Below are 21,707 nucleotides of genomic sequence, written 5' to 3' on the forward strand. Positions count from 1 at the left end.
AAATCCACATAAACAAACCTTTAGTATGTGAAAATTCTTGTTCTTCATGTATAGAATCATAACACTGAAGCAAGATTTGATTTGATTTTTTTTTTAATGATTAAAAAATAAATGTTAAGTTTCTAAGCTTTCAACTTCACATAAACCTGTCCTTTTGAACAAATCATTTATATAAATATAACCAAACCAATTGACAGATAAAATCACTAACCTTTGAAGCCAAGTGACAGCGCTCGAAATTTCTTTTTTATATAATTGTATGTTTCTGACTTATGAAGACCCTACTGCCTTAAACGATAGCAGACAGTCAACTGACAAAACAGCGGGAAATCTGTACTTATTAAGTTAACTTATTATGCACTACAGTAACCAATAGAATTGCGACAATGATAGTGTGGTCCAATAAGAATTCATATATTATTTGAAATATATGGACCGACAAAAACCGAAAGCGACCGAATTAAGACGAAAAATCCAGTAGTTTTTCGAACGAAATTTTAACGTTTATTGTCAATTTGCCCGAGATCAGGTTATAAGACCGATAAATCAATTATACAATTCATTTAAACTCTTATACGATTAGGCACATTCAATTTTACTGCGTGTGTGTGTGGGGGGGGAGGTGGGGTTTGGTGGTGGTGGGGGGGGGGCTCAGCTGGGATTGTTTTGAACAAAAAAATATTCCTAATTTGAGCATTTTGTTAAATCAGTCATGGTCAGAAAAATAAATATGATTCAATTCATGTGCAGCTGTTAAAAAAAAATTCGCGAGCGAAAAAATTCAACATAACACCCCAACCCCGCAAAAGAAAATGGTCGGTCTTAGATACAGAGAGAAGCCTTACGCCTTACGTAGAGGAACACCAAATTAAAGAAAATTCGAAATCCGATCATCATTGACCTGTAATTAAATTATATTACAGGTCTCTGGATATATATATTCATTTAAGGTACTTAAGAAGGTCATTTGTTGACTGAAAATTCATCGGTATCGTCGTACGATCCTTTAATATATATATATATATATTAAGAGTTTTCTTTCAGCCACGAGAATTTACGCTTCGTTTGCTGTTTGATCGCAGTCATCGATACAGTCCCTGGACTTATACCCCCCCCTCCCACGTGCACCCCCAACCCAATAATCAATCAAAATATGATTTTCAGGTACCCTAATACCCCTCCCATTTACGAATCTGTTTGTCGCCAAAAAATACACTCAAGCATTTTTGCATTTTTTGGCTACTTTTTATGCCTCGTTGAGGCAAAAAATCATTTTTTTAAAAAAGTTTTTTGATTCTACGAACTTCTACTTTCTACAGAACGAAGTGAACTGACATGTATACATGTATAAATCATCATGTAGCCCAGTGTCTCAGCTTTACAATGGTACTAAGGAAGTTGCTGTAACACCTCGGGTTTTGCGGTAAAATGAAAAATACCCCTACCCCGCCGAAAATCGCTGAAATTGACATATTTTTCCATGTCTAAACCCCTAGAGTATTAATGCTTCAGTCAAAAATGGCTTATTTGGTATTTTCTGTTTAGTATTATCACAATTTATACTTCTGGGGTTCATTTGATGAATTTTGGTGATTTTCGTAGTCAGAATTTATCAAAATTAATGCAAAAAATGACCGGATTTTCGATTTTTCGACCAAGAGTCATATAAATTCGACTCAACAAGTTATTGCTTACATAAATCGTCTTAAATTTGGTATCATTCGATAGATAATTTAATGTTCTACATAAATAACTACGAAAAACTAATTTTCAAGAAAGGATTTAAAAAAAATGTTAAAAAATATTACCCCTACCCCTGATCTCAGTATCAAACAGAATTCTCATTTGCAGCATACCGATACCGTAAAACTCATATTTTAGGCATTCGTAATCAAGATAATAATTTTCCAAATATGTCTGATCAATTAAGGCACTTAGATTTTCCTTTAGGGGTAACAGTTACGATAAAATCGTAAAAATTGGAATTTCAAGAATTTCAGAATTTTATTCTATGTCTTTATTTTTAGATTACCGTAGTTTAAACATGCTTTTGTGTGATACGGTATATTAAAATAGTGTCTTAGCTTCAAAATGAGCCTACCTAATAAATATTTGAACACTCCAAGTCAAGTAAGGTAGAAAATTGCCACCTCTACCCATAAAAAAATGCCTCAACATGAACTAAAATGTTGATTTTTGGCGTATAAACTGTGTACAATAGACATGTTGGGCACCTTCGTTTTAATTATCGATATATTCGACATATCTTCTCATTTCAGGCGCAAATTTGTTTAGTTTCAATGTGACAATAATGAGTTTTTCATAAAAAGGGGACTTTTCGGACATTCATTTTTCCTTCCATTTCACCTATAATTGGCATTTTTTTTTTCAAATACCGTACTTAAAATAAGCTTTTGTATATTCAACTACAATTATATAGGGTCTTAGATTTGTAATGAGCCGAAGTAATAAATATTTGAACTTGAAGTCCATATAGCTGAAAAATTGCCAGCCCCACCCAAGAAAAGAATACCTGAACATGCACAAAAATATTAATTTTTAGCACTTAATCGATGTAAAAAAGACATGTTTGGTACTATTGTTTTAATTATCGATGTAGGCGAGTTATTTTCAGTTTCACGCTGACAATAGTGAGTTTTTATAAAATGGGGAATTTTCGGATTTTTATATTTTCTTCCGATCCATTTTACCTGTAATGGGCAATGCTTTTCAGGTACTCTATTTCAAACAAGGTTTTGTATATTCAAACACGTTTATATAGCATCTTACCTTTCTAATGAGCCAAGGCAATGCACAATTAAACGTATTCAAGGCCATTTGGGCGAAAGAATGGTACCCCATCCCCTAAAGTCTGCCCCAAAGTGAAATAAAATTATCGTTTATAGCATACAAAAAATATACGAAATGTCTGTCTGGCATTTATTATGGAGTTCTTCTTGTATCAATCACATTGTCAAAATTATGCTTTTATTGTCCCGAAGTCGACAAAATATTTTAAAAAGGAAAATTTAAGAATAAAACAGATTATCACGCATTTCAGCACCTAAAATGTGTTTAAAATATCACAGTTTTAACGTGAGTTGATTTTGTTTGGTATCATTATTTTTATACATATAAGGTTCCAAAGAAGCAACTACAATGAATGATTGGCATACGTGTATCCAACACCATTTAAAAATTGCTAATCTACCGCATACGAATTCTGTGTTTTTCACGGAAATTTTAGTGGGTATGGGGTAATATTCTTTCGTCTATACGGCTTGGAATACGTTGAAGTATGCATTGCCTTGGCTCATTAGAAAGCGCAGATGATACAAAGATGTGTTTGTTTATGCAAAAGCTTGTTCGATGGAGGGTATTTGAAAAAAAAATGTCAATTACCGTTGAAATGGAAGAAAATATGAAAATCTGAAAATTCCTCTTTTTACTGAAAAATACGCGCCTGAAATGAGTAGGTATGTTGAATACATCGATAATTAAAACACTAGAACCCAAATTGTTTTTTTCACATCGATTATATGCTAAAAATTAACATTTGGGTTCATGTTGACTTACTTTTTTTATGGATAGGAGTGGTAATTTTTCACCTTTTTGGACTTGGAAAAGTTCAAATATTTTTTACTTCGGCTCGTTAGAAAGCCAAGAATATACAAAAGCTTCTTTGAAGTACGGTATTTGAAAAAATGCCAATTATAGGTGAAATTGAAGAAAATATGAAATTCCGAAAATTCCCCTTTTTATGAAAAAACTCATTATTGTCACATTGAAACTGAAAAGTACGCCCCTGAAATGAGAAGATGTAATGAATACATCGATAATGAAAACAACAGTACCAAACATGTCTATTGTACACCGTTCATTTGCCAAAAAATAACATTTTAGTTCATGTTGAGGCATTTTTTTCATGGGTAGGGGTTTCCTAACTTGACTTGGAAAAGTTCAAATGTTAATTACTTTGGCTCATTTCAAAGCTAAGATACTATAATAACGTACCGTGTCACATAAAAGCTTATTTAAGGTACGGTAATCTAAAAAAAAAATATCGGATGATATAGAAGAAAATTCTAAAATTCTTAAAATTCCCATTTTTAGTAATTGTTAACCAAAAAGGAAATTCTACGCGCCTTCATTTATCAGATATATTTGGAACATCATTATCTTAATTATGAATGCCTATAATATGAGTTCTACGATGTCAGTATGCTTTGAATGAGAATTCTGTTTGATACTGAGACCAGTTTTCTAGGGGTAGGGGTAATATTTTAAACCTTTTTTTAAATACCTTCTTGAAAATTAGTTTTTCGTGGTACACTTACGTAGAACATTAAAGTATCTATCGAATGATACCAAATTTGAGACATTTTAGCTGAACAATAACTTGTGCAGTCGAATTTATGTGACTTTTCGTCGAAAAATCGAAAATCCCATTCTACTTTTTTTGCGTTTTTTGGATAAATTCTGACTACGAAAATCGCCAAATTTCATCAAAAGAACCCCAGAAATACAAATTGTGATAACACCGAACAGAAAATACCAAAGAAGCCATTTTTGACTGAAGCATTAATACTCCAGGGGTTTTGACATTGAAAAGAAATGTTCAATTTAATCGATTTTTCGGCGGGGTAGGGGTACGTTTTTATTTTCATTTTCCCCATAACCCGAAGTGTTACAGCAACTTTTTTGGCATCATAGTAAATCTTAAGACACTAGGCTATACGATGATACCTACAATTGTTTAGGTTGTTTACACGTACTTTCACAAGAAGGTTCAGACTCTCACTCTCATACAATTGAGTCGCAAAAATCTTGGCTTTTTGACCCAGGGGGGTACAAATATAGGCTTATACTGAAAAAGAATCCGAGACTATTTTTTGGCGACAAACTGATTCGGTAATGGTAGGTATAGATTAAGGTACCTAAAATCACCATGAAGTTGATGAGTGTGGGGGTGGTGCACGGTGGGTCCTCCCATCCCATGGACTTATACGTTGTCATTTGGCTACAGTAACTAATAAAAGTATAAAGCATCATGGACTGTCTTTATATATATGAAACAAAGTTTGTCTGCCAGAAAAGATTTAATTAGCATGAAAAATAAGCACTAATATGAATAAATATATACTTAACATTAAACAATTTTGGAACAATTAAGTTCTGAAATTAGGGTTGCCCGCCCCATCCAACCATTTGTGTTACCAACTACCCATCATATGGTGTTTATTACTCATTATTAGATTAAAATTTGGAAAATGTTGAGCGTCATGAAATATTGCATTTTACTTGGGTCTGTATACATAACTTTTGAAAAAATGAAATTCTATATTTCTTTCGCAAAAGTTACTCAAAATTACACAAATAGTCATTCTTTTTAACAATATTTTATATCAGATCTTTAGAGTGGGTATATAAACCAACATATGAGGGGCAGTAACCCAAATGGGGATTTAACCCTCCATATTTTCTTGAAATTAAAAAAAAACGTGTCAATGATAGCCATAAAAGACAGCGCCAACTACGCCAATTCAACTACAAAATACTGGACCTGTCTGTGATATATGGGGCCATATGGGTAAAACAAATTATTTTCATGCAATCACATTTAATATTGCGGGTAATCACCGTTCTTCGTTACTCCATTAATAAGAATAATGTACTATTAAAACAACGGAACTGAGTGCATCAACAAAAATCCAATCCGCTCGACTTTCAACCATACTTGCGTTCTAAATTTGGCGAGTACGTACGTACGCCTCTAAAATTTGGGAAATATTGTTTGTATTAAAACTAAATTTTCATAAATTCTACCCCAAAATTTTCTTGCATCACCTCGCTTGGCCTTGAATCATTAAACTGAAATATCCAGAATCCGCCCTTTTATTTTAGCCAACTTACCGGAAGGTGTATAGTCCAGTTTGCTCTTTCTGTGGAACTTCACTTAGATATAGAGAATATGTGACGAAGTAAGACAGACTTAAGTTGCTCGTGTTCAATTTTGGCGCGAACTTAAACGTGTTCTATGTCTAAGACGCGATTAAGGTCATTAAAATTATTTTCAGCACTAAGAAAACTGATATATATTATTACGATAAATATGGCTATTGAATTAACATATCCTAATTGTTTTAACCCTGCAAGCTTCAACTACACCTCGAATCCCGACCCTGAGAGGGAAAGAATAAAATGTCCCGCTTCTGTGGAAAATATCGATAACAATAGTTGGAAACCATATCTCCGTCAAAACGGTTTATGTGCCAGATGCCCTTCCTTTATATTTTCTATAGCGCACATTCTTTCAAACAAAAATGCGGTAGATTTATAGATTTTTTTCGTGAAGGATACGATTTTCAAATCATTCTCTATTCTTTAAACTATGCATCGTTTATTCGACCACTAATTGCAACCCTATACATAAATTAAAACGTTAACTATGTCCCTTTTAGTATTGCATTACATCAAATCTTGCCTATTACTACTCCAAACCCATTCGACTTGAATTGTAGTGACCAATTATTTCTAATGCTGGTAATTTTGATGGTATTGTCTTTCTTTAATATGTTCTGAGCTAAATTTTAGAATTGCAAGCGACCTTTAATTGGATATCTCATTTTGTCTAATTGATATATGTTGAGGTATTCCATGAAAGAGAATTGGATATACAGTGTATGAGTGAGTGAATTTCGTGATTTGGTTATTGTTTCAGTCCATTTTTGACCTTACATTAAAGGGGTGGTTAAAGTCTTATATAACTAGTTTAAACCTACAGCAGACATGCGCCTGTCCACAATCAAGGGATGTTGGTAATCAATGGGTGTCATCGTTCTGTTGCCGTGGATTTTATTCCAATTATGTTTGTCAAGGTCTTTCAGAGCTTTAACTTAAAGGTGTTTTTACACTTGTTAAACCATTTGGTGATTCTCTGTAAGCATTTAATATTTGTATAAATGTTATACGTTGGTTCATTCGTCGCGTTTCACCATATCTGTTTCTTTTTCTATTACTTCGGCGCAATACCGAGACACCAGCATAGCGCTATCGACTTGTGTGTGTCCGATGGTGCAACAGAGATCTGGAGGCGACAGACGACAGACACCGGTATGAGAGATTTGAAATGAACTACCTGTTTCAGCGGAAGATTCGTGATGATGAGATGTACCAAACCATACATCACAACTCAAAAATCAATCACAGCCTTCATTCTAGTTAAGAGATCCATTTACTTACAGTGAGCTATAGTTCTGACAACATGAAAATGCTCGTTTCATGTCAGGTTTAAGTGAATCGCAGCCATTTTTATACGCTCGTCTAAGACGCGACGTATTATGGTATACCGTTGTCCGTCCGTCCGTCCACACTTCTGACAATAACTCAAAAACACTTTCACCAACTTTTATGAAACTTTTGTGAATTGTTCATATCTATTGCACTAAGGTCCCTTCGATTTTTATAAAGTTCGGATTTTTCGTTTCCATGTTATGAGTTTTTGTACTTAACCCTTTGCCTGCGCTAAGGACACATAATTATGTCCTTCGTCAGCCGAATGCGGTAAGGACATATATGTCCCTTAGGAACGAAAATTTCTTAACAAAAATAAATTATAATTAATACCTATAAAAAAGGCTAACAATTATAGTTTTGTATTTCTATCATGTTGCTAAGTAATTTTCATAACAAGTCTTGACGTCATAGACATGATGACGTCATGCATTTTAGGTGTGTTTGACATCTTATTCAAAATGGACGACGGATTTGAAGATAATGGGTCAGATATCAGCCTATACGAGGAGAGTGATGAAGAAAGTGACGAAGAAAATTATCAAGATTTAAACACTGAATATCTGTGGACAGTGCAGGATGCTGACAGTTTTCAATTTCCACATGATATTGAACCTTTTGAGGAATCAATCGGACCAGTTAATCCACCTGTTAGAACTTCTGAACCACTTGAATATTTCCGTTGGTTATCTTCTGATGACAATACTTCAATTATTGACATTCTTGTTGAAGAAACAAATTGGTATGCAACCAAATTCGGAACACTAACAATTTAAAACCAAATTCAAGATTAAATAAATGGGAAGCTGTTAACCAAGAAGTGTCCGCTTTTCTCGGACTTTGGTTGTCCATGGGTATTATCCGTAAACCCACTTTGGCATCTTACTGGTGTGAAAGTCAGCAAACCTGGTTATACAGGTTACAGACCACCAATTCAACCAATGAGCATTTGGAACGTACGCAAAAATAATCCTACGCAGAAATTACCCCTGTTCCTCGTAGTGCTGTGAAAAAAGTTCTCATCTCATTTAAAAAAATCAAACAGTTTCTGAAAGGAAAAACATTTCTGTACATTTTACAGGTGCATTTTGCTTCTTGTGATGTGAAGCCTAATCTCCATAATGATTTCTAAATATACCCTTATCTTGTGAAAACACTGGGATTTCCCATGCTATTTATAGACACTTCACCTCCGGTGACCAGTACTGCACTGCAAGTCTGCTAACCCCCACATGCCATTCTGAGGATTGTGAGCTGACATATGTAGAATCATGCTGATATATAGTCCTCTGCAGGTTAAAGTTAAGGTAAAGTCCAGAGAAGCCATTGAATATTGTGAAATTAGCATAGAAGCCTATGGGAAGTGGAATTATTGGTTTCTAGTCTTAAGCTGAGGCCATGGCAAAATGAAAAGTTTCTTGGAATAGCTTTAAACTACTTGAAGATCTTGTTAACTTTGCTATGAGAGGAATACACTACAAAAATCCTTCAAAATATGCATTTTTTTAAGTTATAGGTCCAAATTATGGAAAATTGGTCTTTTTGGCTGAATTTTATGTCCTATCTTGTGAAAAGTGTAGAAAATTTAGTAAAAATATCAAATATTTAACTTTGAGGGCTATATTTACCTAAATATGTTGGTAATCAGCACTTGAAATCAAGTTTTGTGTAAATTTGAGCAAAAATTTGATTAGAAATGAGGAAAAACTCACTTTCATTACTGGGTTAAGGACATATAAGCATTTCCCTAAGGCAACATGGAAAATCCATTTTTGAGTCCTTTTTTGCTTTAGGTGCCCTTTACTTGTCATGTTTTATTGTGAAAACACAGCATTTACAAATTCAAAGCCAAAGATATCACCTTTTGTGAAAATTTAAAGATTTAGGATTTTTGACATGTGATCAAGAAAAAGGGGGAGGCAGGTCAGACATAAATTTAAAAAAATAGACCAATTTTTCAGAAAATGACTACTTTTAAAGGCCATCTCTTTATTAATATTGTTAAAAAACAAGTTGTGATTGATTTTTTTTTATTTGAAAAGTCAGAAAAAGTTCTTTGCAAATATTTAATGCATTTAAGTATGGTAGAATATTGTCACTTTTTTGCTCGCCCAACTTGGTTACCCTATATTTAAAAATCAAATATTTAAAAAAGTGCTTGTCACATTTCACTGAAACTTTGCAAATGCATTCAGTATGTGTATAGGAAGATACTTGTATAGTTATTAATTTTTTCTAAGACAGGAAGTGACTCTTTAGGTTGACAACTTATCACCCAAATGTGAAGTCTGCAAGATTATAGAAGAAACTTTTGATGAACGTATTTCTTAGAATCACTGGTAAGTTTACCAAAATATTTTTAGTGGGAAAACATATTGTCTTGGCTATGTCCGTCTGTCTGTCTGTCTGCCTGTCACTACTTTGTAAGCACAACTCCTCGGAATTTCATGAAACTTTGTAGGTAGTTAGGACATGATAAAGATGTGGATATTTCCAGGAATGTATGATCAACTGAATTTCGTAGGAGATACACCACTTTGAACATAGGAGACATACGTTTTTGTATGCAAAAAACAAATTTTAATCGAATTACATTTCTTTGTAAAAAAATATAGAAAATGTCAATTCCATTCTAAGACATCATCCTGTTTTACAAATTGTCGTCATATACCGGTAGAACTTCAAAATATTTAGAGCTTTTATAACGGGACTAATTTTACTATCAGTTAATATAAGCTAAAGGAATATACGTGTACATCATTTGTATTTCAAAATATCAAATTTCAGTAAATAGCTATATCGTGTATCTACAAAATCGAGGGCTTTTGAGCAAAATGTCAAGGTTGGACTTTACAAGTCGACTATACTAGGGGCTAATTGGAGATTATGCATGCGAGAAGAAAAGGACTGGTAGGCCAAGTATTCATCTAGTCCGAATTTCATTTATTTTTATGCTGATGTAAGTTTTATCGGCTACTTGTCAACAAATCTCGGTAAAAAGAAGTTTGAAAGTCTTAACCCAGGGTCAGCAGCCATTTACTTTCGATTTCCAACTTTGAGTGACGCAAGCGAGATTTGGTCGCATGAAAATGAGATACCGTCATGCACAGGTGGTCACGTGAGATCAACAAACACCGCCTTCTTTGTGTGTCTAAACAAGCGTGTGCACTGGAACAACATTGAGTCCATAAGTCTGAAGTGGGACACTGGTAGATTTGGGATTGAGGTGGTTAATGAAAGAGGTCGTCGTATATTTGATGGACGCAAATTTCAATGTGACTTTTAACAGTAGTTTTAGTAAGTTTCACTTAATTTTTCATTAATTTTATCCCTTGTCCCCTGCACTTTGTAATTCAGTTCCCGCAATTTTATTCCCAAAAAATTGAACCAAATTATGCCACATGCAGAGCCATAAGATTTCTTCATATGAAATTTATGAAGGCATAACACAAAATTGATGGTGTATGTGTTTGTCATTGAGTTAAAAATAATCTTTATTTTTTTTCAGTGTAACTATGAACAAATGAATTAGGAATGGGAAAAAAGTGCGGGGGTGTCTTGTCAAAAATGCAATATATTCATGTATTGGAAATGTTATGTGAAATCAATGAATGATTCAATTCCATAAACAGTTTTGTTTAATTGTGTACATTAAGCATGGTCACTGGAAATAACAACTTTTCAATTAACTGATTTCTGCTTCAGGTATCAAAGAAGGTTGTGCTACCATTCTCCTGGCAGCACCAGAATATGTGATTAAAAAGCATTAGAGAGACATCCTGTTAGAAACATATTCCTAAAATAAAATATGTTTAGTTGCATATGATGAGGCACACTGCATATCAGAATGGTATGTTGCATATAGTGACAAAAAGAAATGTATGTAGTACAGTACACTTATATCCAAATATAAAAGATGAAGATATATTTCTAGACTCCTTTTCTAAATCCGTCATCAGAAAAGACCGTAATAACTTTGGTGGCGGTATATTAATATATACAAAAGACGATATTCATGTCAAAAGACTGAATATTTTAGAAAATGATATCGACAAAACACTCTGAGTTGAGATCAGCGCAAAGGTTCAAAGATTTGTACTCTGTAATATGTATCGTGCCCCTGGAACTGATGTTGATTTTTTTACACGATTAAATCATGCGATAGGGATGAGCTACCAGTTCAATGAAAACATTGTGGTCACGGGTGATTTAAATTCGGATCTATTTATGATTGATAACAATAGACTTGTTGACACAATAAATCTGTTCAATTTTACAAATGTGATTAACAAGCCTACTAGAACAACTGATAATCGAAAATCTTTATTAGATTCTATTATTATAAGCGACACAGTACCGTACACCATTGCCGATTCCCAAATCTGTAAGTGACCACGACGCATCTATTGTATATTTGGTATGTCCAAACAAAGATCCTGTCTCTTACGAAAGACTTGTCTGGCTGTACGACCAAACTGACAAACGAAAGTTTGCCGAGAAACTAGAGGCTTGGATTGGGATACACTCCTTCCCGATGGCGCAGATGTGGATGTAATCACAGAAATGTTTACGGAAACATTTCTGTCCATCGCGAAGGAGTGCATTCCAACCGAAGAAGTTATCATTAGAAAAAATGATAAATGTTGGTTTAATAACGAACTTAGAAAGGAAATTAGAAAGCGTGACCGTTTTAGAAAAAAAGCGTTGAAATCAAAAATTGAAAGTGATATTCTGAGGTACAAGAAGCAGAGAAACAGAGGCAATAATTTAAAAAAAGCTGCCTAAGAAAAGTTTGAAAGTAATCTTGACAATTATATCTTAGATAATGTAAATAATCCTAAAGCGTATTGGAAAATTATGAAAATGCTGATAAAATCAAACAGAGGTACAAGTTCTATCCCGCCCCTTCAAAATATAATAAACGATGATGTATTAAGTGACATAGTATACACAGATGATGAAAAATATACATTACTGAATAAATATTTTTGTTCTATCTCAAAACTAGAGGAGGAAAACCATCAGTTATCAGATTTCGAAAGTAAGACAAATAGCTGTATTTCAAATGTTAGAATAGATGAAAACGAAATCGTTGATATATTAAAGATTTTAAAACCCAACAAAGCATCGGGACCAGATATTGTTAGTCATAGGATGCTCCAGCTTTGTCCAGAAAAAGTTGCTATCCCCTTAAAGAAAATGTTTAATAAATCAATCCAACAATGCAAATACCCAACTAGCTGGAAGATGGCAAATGCTACTGCTTTATTCAAGAAAGAAGACATCTCTTTGCCTTCAATTTATAGACCAATGTCGTTAATAAGTTGTGTTGGCAAAGTCATGGAAAGAATTATATTTAAACATGTATATAATCATCTATATAGTAATAAGCTAATTTATCAGTACCAATCTGGTTTTCTGCCAAAATACTCTACCGTGCATCAACTTCTTGAGATATACAGTTACATTTTAAATTCTCTTGAAAAAAAAGAAATGAACTGTTTTGTTTTTTGTGATTTTTCGAAAGCGTTTGATAAAATTTGGCACAAAGGTTTATTAAAAAAGATTAAATCATATGGTATTTCAGGAAATTTATTTAGTTGGTTTAAAAGTTACTTAGATGGTAGACGTCAAAAGGTAATGTTGAATACAGCATCCTCAGATGATTGCCATCTTTCAGCTGGTGTTCCACAGGGATCTGTTCTTGGACCTCTTCTTTTTATTATATACATAAATGATATAGCAGGTAACTTGACATCCTTGTGCAGACTTTTCCCAGACGACACTTCCTTCAATTACTCAGATTCTGACAGTGAACAGATCCTCTCTGTAATCAGTCACGATCTGAGTGAATTAGATGAATGGTCCAAAAAGTGGCTGATGTCCTTTAATCCAGATAAAACCGAAATTTTGATATTCTCCAATTATGAAACCCCCAACTTCACGCTCTCCTTGAATGGAATAGACATTCCAGTCAAAAACCAACATAAACATTTGGGAGTAACATTTAGCAGTAATGCCAAGTGGAACGACCATGTAGAAAATATTATAGCTAGTGTTAAAAAACATCTAAATATTCTTCGGAAGTTGAAGTATCAACTTACTAGAAACACTTTAGAGAAGTTATATTTAATATATATAAGACCTCTTCTTGAATATGCACCTGAAGTTTGGGATAATTGTGGTGTATGTAATACCTCCAAATTAGAAAGACTTCAATTAGAGGCAGCGAGTCACGGGTTTACCTATTTTTACAAATATAGAAAAAAATATATCAAGAAGTTAATTGGGAACTACTATATGTTAGACGCAAAAGAAGAAAGTTACAAATGATTTATAACATTGAACATAAAAATGCCCCATCTTATTTGCTTGACATAATACCACCCAAAGTACAATCCCTTACTAATTATCCCCTTAGAAACGGAGATGACATATTACAGCCATTTTGTAGATTATCTGTAGCAAGCGAGTCTTTTTTTCCTGCTACTATTAAAGAATGGAATAAACTTGATGTATCCACTCGACAATTAGACATTATTTCCAAATTTAAAACAGAGTTAAAGAAGGATACACACGAACCACTAGTTCCTAATTATTATTCTATTGGTGAACGAAAACTGAATATTATTTGGACACAATTAAGATGTTCTGCTTCTTCTTTAAACCATGACTTATGTAGAGTCAATATCGTAAGTAGTTCTTTATGTAGATGCGGAGATGTTGAGGATGCTCATCATTTCTTTCTTGACTGTCCCTTACACGAAAACACTCGAGTAATCCTTAGGTATAACATTAGTTGGCTGCCCGATAATTTGCCATTGAATGTAAATCTTTTGACTCATGGAAATCCAAATTTAACTTATGATCAAAATGTTCGTTTAATAAAACATGTCCATAGATATATCAAAGAAACTAAAAGATTTTCTGTTGTTTGATGAAACAGTGATATGCCCATGTTTTCTTCACCATCACAACATTCCTCTCAACTCTCTTATTTTTTCTTTCCTTTTCTCAAACTCTTCTCTTCTATGTCTTATTTTTCACTTTATTTTTTATCTAGTGTTTGAAAAATTAAATTGATGCATGCTCGGTTTGACAAAATATTGTACATTGCTATTGTATATGGGAGAGGACCTCGTAAGTATGTTTTACTTTTGTCCAATCCTTTTTGTTTATTACAAATAAAATATGTTTAAACTAAAACAGTTAGAAATCTACCTGAATGTCTTGTTGATGTACATAAAATGACAATTACAAGATGTAACATTACTAGCAAATTTGTATATATTTTAATAAAAGCAAACCCACAGTGTACTGGTAGCTGCCTACCATGTGAAATAACTTATGTTTTACATGAAAAAGGGCCTTTTTGTAAAGGGCAACTGTTTGAGCTGGCACACATTGTATATTTATTTTTTTTTTTACAATACACAATAAAAACCATATTTAATTTTACAGGTGATTAGATTTTAGAGAGGACCATAGAAAAGTTTGAATTATTCAAAGTAAAATAAATTCCACAATTCTCAATCTAACTGCAACTTCAACCGAAGACATAAGGACATATCTGTTGTATTGGAGCTAAGTGAGGCATCTGGTGTGTCAGTTTTATCGAACAATTAAAAGTTATATATACATGTACATTTTTATATCTGCAAATTGAAACAGCTAATATTTGTGTTGGCTCTCAAATCCTAAAATCACAATGTTTTTTGTACAGAATGATGTTTTTGGCATTGATGCACAAAAATGATTTGTAAAATGGACCATGTCTAATGTTTCATTATTCTGTCTGTTCAATCTCTGAAGCATCGACCATTTTATAAGCAAGGGGCAAGTGATCTTTTAAAAATGTTCCAAATTCCTGAAAGGAATATTTTACTCCTCCATTGAAAAGTAGAATAATAATGATTCTATGTTTCCCCAATTACTATACTCGGCCTCACATAAATAACATACTGTTAAAATTTGAATAAAAATATTTTCTACGACTTTATTGACACCTACCGTCGTTTAAATTGTCTTAAATGACTTGCTCATTCGTTTAGCCAAACGGCTTCTCCCTAAACATTGAATCGTTAAATTCCGGTAAGATTTTGATTCTCGGTGCCAATATTTACATTGTAAAAAGTCGGCCATGTTTACAGTGATCGGGTTGCTAGGAGATGTTTTGTACGTTTAAATGGTTTGTCCAAAAACCGAAGAACCCAGAATGCATTTCGACGTTATTTCGGATATCTCGGATTTATTTTACGCGAACAAAGTACAGTACCGAGAAGTTAATCAAGCAGACGATTGTCACCGGAGTTTGACGGGAACTTACGAACTTCGTTTGTAAACAAATCGTCCCGTAGAAACCAACATGGCGGATATTAATATGGGATTTTCCCGTAAGGATTTGTTACGCATGATTTAAGCTGAAAGCGACTTGTTCAGGGAGAAGCCGTTTGGCTAAACGAATGAGCAAGTCATTTAAGACAATTTAAACGACGGTAGATGTCAATAAAGTCGTAGAAAATATTTTTATTCAAATTTTAACAGTATGTTATTTATGTGACGCCGAGTATAAACAAGGCATTTTTTTTTCAAAATGAAATATTGATTTCAGTTGCTTCTGAATTAAAACTAAATGTTTGTGCTTTTGCAACATAAATTTTTTATCTGACATCAAATCCCTGCCCCCTAAATCCTACAAGAATATTGTCACTGGAAGATGTTTACTAGTGTATAAACATGTTTTATTTATGATGCATGCACATAGTAATAGAGACTAGTGCAACATTTTGTTTAAACATGTAGGTACTCAAGTAAATTCCAAATAAACTTTTAATTAACTAATGTGAATGTTATAACTTTCACCATAACATACATAGGTGAAGAAAACTTCTCAGCAATTAAACAAATTGAAAGCAAATGCGAAACCCTACAACACAAGAATGTGTCCAACTTAAAATAAAAAGCTTTGCCATATGCAGCATGATACAACCACAGTCAATTAAACTCTGCAAGTGTGGACACAATATTACACATTTTGAAATTCAATACAAGTATAAAGGTCTGCTTTAGAGTGCATTCATGGATCACTTTTTACTTCATTATGTCAAAAAATATGATTTGTTAGGGCATGGCTTCCTTTATAATTTGAAAACTGTAAAAGATATTTGAAATCTAATTGAAAATCACAGGCAAGGATTTTGATGCGACATCTACAAAATTTTTCAAACCAAACCAGAAATAAACAAGTATTTTCCCCCTTTATTTCTTGAATCAAGGGGAAAAATACTTGTTTAGGGCCCTTTATTCTTACTTGGCTTAAGTCACAACCCAAACAATCAATCCAAGTCAGTTTATTGTGGTATAGAATATTGTGAAGCAATATCATAGGCATTGGTATACTTTTATTAGAGTTGTATTGTTAATTCAATGAATTTCTTGTTTTAGGACCCACTTATGCCCCTAATTCTAACCCTCAAAATCTATACCAACCTTCCTGTTGTAGTTTGCAACCTTGTTTTAAAATTTATAAAGGTCAACCAACTAATACTCAAATTTTCACAAAAACCAAGTGTCTCCAGATGTCTCCAAATCCAAACCAATATGCGAGTGAACAATTTTTAGGGTCGTATAAATATTTGAGATAATTTGGACTCAGACCTGTGAATACATGTAGATATCTTTTATTGTGACCAAAGAGTATAATTTGGAATTTATGTCCTCATCTATGGTAACTTGTTAGGACTTACATGTAGTCAACAGAACCACATTGGTATTCAGTTGTAAGAATCAACCATACATTCATATGAGATAGTACGTATATGTATTACTGATAGTTTTTATAAAATGCAAAGAGATATGGCTGTTTTTTTTCTGAAAATAATATTAATCTTCAACTTAGGTCGAATTTCCTCTGAAACTGCGACCCTCTTTTTATTTGGTATCCCAACTCAATATACACATAACTAATTAAAATAGAGGTGAGTTGGAGGATAAGAGGAAATTTGAATGGTCTTCAGGTAGTTGCAAGTACTACATTTTTGTGTAGAAAGTCAGACATGGACATAATGAAACAAAAAAGCTTAAATATGCTATATATAATTCCATGCAGAGGTGTTTGGTTGTGAACGAAAAAAATATTTCAAATGCTTAATATAATTGGGTTCCCTAAGCCCTCTCTTCTCCATAGAATCTAAATAAAAAAAACAAGAAACAGGTATAGAGACATCTAGTTCATCACAAGTTACACTGCCAGTTAAAATTTCACATTGAAATAACATGTTAATCTTCAAAATATTATGAATCTACCCCCCCCCCAACACACACACACCCAATGCATTCCAATATTTTAATAACCTGCTCGAAAATTGAGTTTTAACAGTTGAATTAGGGTATTCTAAGGATGTGGTGCCACATGTAATATTTTACACATCTAAAAAATTCACAGTTCAACCAAAAGTAATTGTAAATTGGATCCAACCACGTGTTTTCATATGTTGTTCCAGTACACACGCTTGTTTAGACACAAAGAAGGCGGTGTTTGTTGATCTCACGTGACTATCTGTGCATGACGGAATCTTATTTGCATACGACCAAATCTCGCTTGCGTCACTCAAAGTAGGAAATCGAAAGTAAATGGCTGCTGACCCTGGGTTAAGACTTTCAAACTTCTTTTTACCGAGATTTGATGACAAATAGCCGATAAAACTTACATCAGCATAAAGAAAAATGAATCCCGAATCGAACTAGGTATGCATCACATACACGATTTTAACATGAAAGTCGTAAGAAGCGCGTGAAGGGCGATACTCCGCGGAACCGCTGAATCTCCAATTTTTTGTATGGCACATCGTTCTGACCCCAACCCGACATATCAATATCCAAATAAAAAAGAGGAGGGTTGCAGGGTCAGAGGAAATTCGGACTAGTATTCATCCTGTTCCTCAGAGACTGACATAACGGCATTTTATTCATCTTATTTCAAGTTAGTATTGATATTTCATTTATTGTTCAGTTCGAACGAAATCCATGATGCTTTTGATGAAAAAATTTGGAAAGATCGTCGATAAATTTGTTAGTGACTGGGTTAGATTCATTCAAATATTGAACTGTCGAAGTGAATATTTTCCATTTTGTTTTCATGATAAACATGCACTCGTCATTCGGTTTTTTTTTATATTTTATATATGGTAATTGTGTCTTTAAATAAAATCGGCTTCCAGTCCTTTATTTAGTCCTGGCTATAACTTCTTTAGACAATTTGCATACAGCTCAAAACAGTAAATAGTTTACCAAAGCAAATATCTACTAGGATCTTTAAACCATGGCAAAATATTTGAATTAACTCTCATGTAACAGCGAACAGCGAGCTGACCTAAAGGTAACATTAAAATAACGTAAATGCTTTTGGAATACATGTACAATGTATTTAGAGGCACTGAGCATAATTCCGTGATAGTTCTTGGTATACTTACGAAGCTGGAATGAAAAGATGTATGAAGTGACAACTTAAATCTTTTAGTAGTCAAAACATTTTACTTTTATTTTGCCGTTCACGAAGAATTCTCTCTATTCTTTTTTAGATAAAAAACGTAAAGTATGCAGAATTTGTAGTGCCAAAGTGAGAACATGGTGTCCTGATAATGTGTGTAACGTTGGGTTATGCGTTGGAGGTAGCTTCCAATCGCTTCATACAAGGGTAACAGAAGAATGATTGTACTATGTAAATGTACATACAGCATTAAATTAAGAACGGACCATTATTTGTAGAGAAAGAGAAGATCGCAAAATATGTCAGATTATACCGTCATCATTGAAATTCGCGTGGACAGATTGATGTATTTATAGTGTTCAAAAATTTATATAAACTAAATATTTTTCACAGGAGAATTGTCAATAAATAGTATAAAATGCTAAATAAGACTTAATTTTACTAAAAATCATTAGTGTATCATCATTAAACGTTGTTGGGCTATTGAAATCATTACAACGCACGTACAAACGCGTTACAAAGAGCGCACCGACTCCAATCAACTGAGACGTTTTCCCGACGTTTTTCACAATTTTTATGACGTTGAAAATAAACGTCGCACATAACAATTGATAAATTTGAAAACGGCGCATCAAAAGGGTTAAAAAAAAGGGGGATTTTCAAGTTTTCGGACAATGAACAAAAAGACTTGCACCTACTTTTATGAAACTTTGGTGAATTGTCTATATCTACTGACGTAAGTTCCCGTTCGATTGTTATAAATTTCAGATTTATCGTTTCCGTGTGATGAAAAAAAAGGGAGGATATTCAAGTTTTTGCACAATTACTCAAATTAAAACACTTTCACTGACTTTTATGAAACTTTGGTGAATTGTTCATATCTATTGAAGTATGTTCCCTTCCGATTTGTATAAATGTCAAATTTTACGTTCCCAAGGAAATTTTATTCGTTGAAAAACCGTTGAAAACGGACCATTTGTTGTGATGATCGACTAATAAATGTAAAAGGTACTTGATAACCTTGTCAGGAAAGTATGTTTTGAACAAGATAGAAATGTATGGATGAAAAATCAAGAAAACAAACTCAGTTAACCTTTTCTATGCCAAAGGGCCATAAAAATGGCCATCTGTTATTTGCCAAAAGGGCCAATAATTTGGCCAATTACTCACAGGCAATACACTAATATGATTATGTAACTACATATTATTGATTACAATTGAGGTGGGGAATTTCGTGTGATAATTTTGTTTACAAGTACAGAAAACCCCATCATACAGAGTTGTTTATTTGTTTTGACTTTGTCATTTATTTATGACGTTATGTCTATAACGTAATTGTAAAAGTGCTCGTTGTGGTTGAGTTAGCGTAAAAAATGTCAGGACTTCGGCTGAGATTTTTCCCTCCAGAAGAAAGGAATGTACGACGCCTGAATGCTAATCCTGGACCAAAACACATGCCTCCAGTTCGCGCTAAGCCAATCGTTTATTTTATGTTGATGTTCACACTTTTTTTAAATATTTTTTTGTAATTGTTTTAATCGGACTCGATCATTATTATTTCTTTTAAAGGTTTTCCAAAAGAGACTGAAAGCATATTGTCTTCTATGGACAGAAAGTACCGTTTTTAAACATGATTTATAAAAGATAGATTTTACATATGACAACCAATTGAACTTTACTTGATTACTCTGCTGAAGTTTCAACGTAAGTCCAAAAATTAAGCTAAATAGCTTGTTCTTGTCTTCTACGAGGTTGTTCCAAAAAGTACACATTCTTAGCTTGATAACAATTTCCATAAGAAAACATCCAAGTTCTCCATACGCCATATACCTCGGTGTATTGTTCCTCACCCCAAGATGTTTTTGCAAAACTGTAAGCGCAGTTTTTCTATCCCCCTCATTGTTTTCAAATACCCAGACTTCACAAGTGTAATTAAGTATTAGTGCTATCAAAACATCGAAAGGTTTCAATTGTTTGTCTATAAGTATTGCAATATTTTGTAGCTTATGATTAATTGCATACATTGATTTTTTGCTTGTTCAAAAGCTCCCATTAAAGTTAAATAAAAACCCTAAATAAGAATAACTATCTTCAGTTTCTAATTCTACTCCATATACAACTTTATGGGTGTTCTCATCTTATATTTCATTTTACTGAAAACCATAATCTTCGTCTTTTGAGTATTGACTCATAATTTCCAATCAGTGCCATACTCTGTAGATTTTGATAATGACAATTGTAATTCATTCTCTGATTCAGCCAATCTCTATGGCAAGCCAAAGTCGACAAAAATGAATATTTTATGATATTAAAAAAAAATATTTTTTAATATTACAAATTAATTTTCTAATATTAAAAATTTAATTTCTTGTATCACAAAACTTTTTTTTTTAATATTAAAATCATTTTTTAAGATTAAAAATTCAATTTCAATATTAGCAATTGATTTTCTAATATTATAAAATGGATTTGTCGAATTCAATGACGATTTTTTAATATTAGAAAATCATTTTGTAATATTAAAAAATGTGACTGATTTTGAAATATTGCAAAGTGATTTTCTAATATTACAAATTCATTTTCTAATATTACAAATTCAATTTGTAATATTACAAAATGTGTGATGTTTTGTAATATTACTCGATCAGGAATTTGTAATATTACAAAATGAATTTCTAATATTATAAAAAAATTTTCTAATATAAAAAAAATGATTTTGTAATATTAAAAATTCATTTTCTAATATTACAAAATATTGATTTTTGTCCACTTTGGCTTGCCATTAATCTCTTTGAATGTCTCTTTTTACATAATGATTTCAAATATGATTTATATTTTCACATTTATGACCTGTCGTGATGTACATGTAACATCAACTGTGCATGTGAAATAACAGAGGCAATTTGTAAAATGCCGCTTTAACATT

At 33.0% G+C, this 21,707-nt stretch overlaps 1 long non-coding RNA gene across 1 annotated transcript; it reads left to right on the forward strand.

Moving 5' to 3' along the window:
- The first annotated feature begins 7,514 nt into the window (after nucleotides 1-7,514).
- LOC148610666 (uncharacterized) lies at nucleotides 7,515-15,770 on the forward strand. The gene is made up of 4 exons (XR_015924733.1): nucleotides 7,515-9,632; nucleotides 10,081-10,590; nucleotides 10,999-11,143; nucleotides 14,755-15,770. It is a non-coding gene; the product is annotated as an uncharacterized LOC148610666 (long non-coding RNA).
- Nucleotides 15,771-21,707: the final 5,937 nt, after the last annotated feature.

The sequence above is a fragment of the Perna viridis genome, chromosome 8, assembly GCF_037379345.1.
Source record: "Perna viridis isolate PV_CMFRI_1.1 ecotype Kerala chromosome 8, ASM3737934v1, whole genome shotgun sequence".
Classification (NCBI taxonomy): Eukaryota; Metazoa; Mollusca; class Bivalvia; order Mytilida; family Mytilidae; genus Perna; species Perna viridis.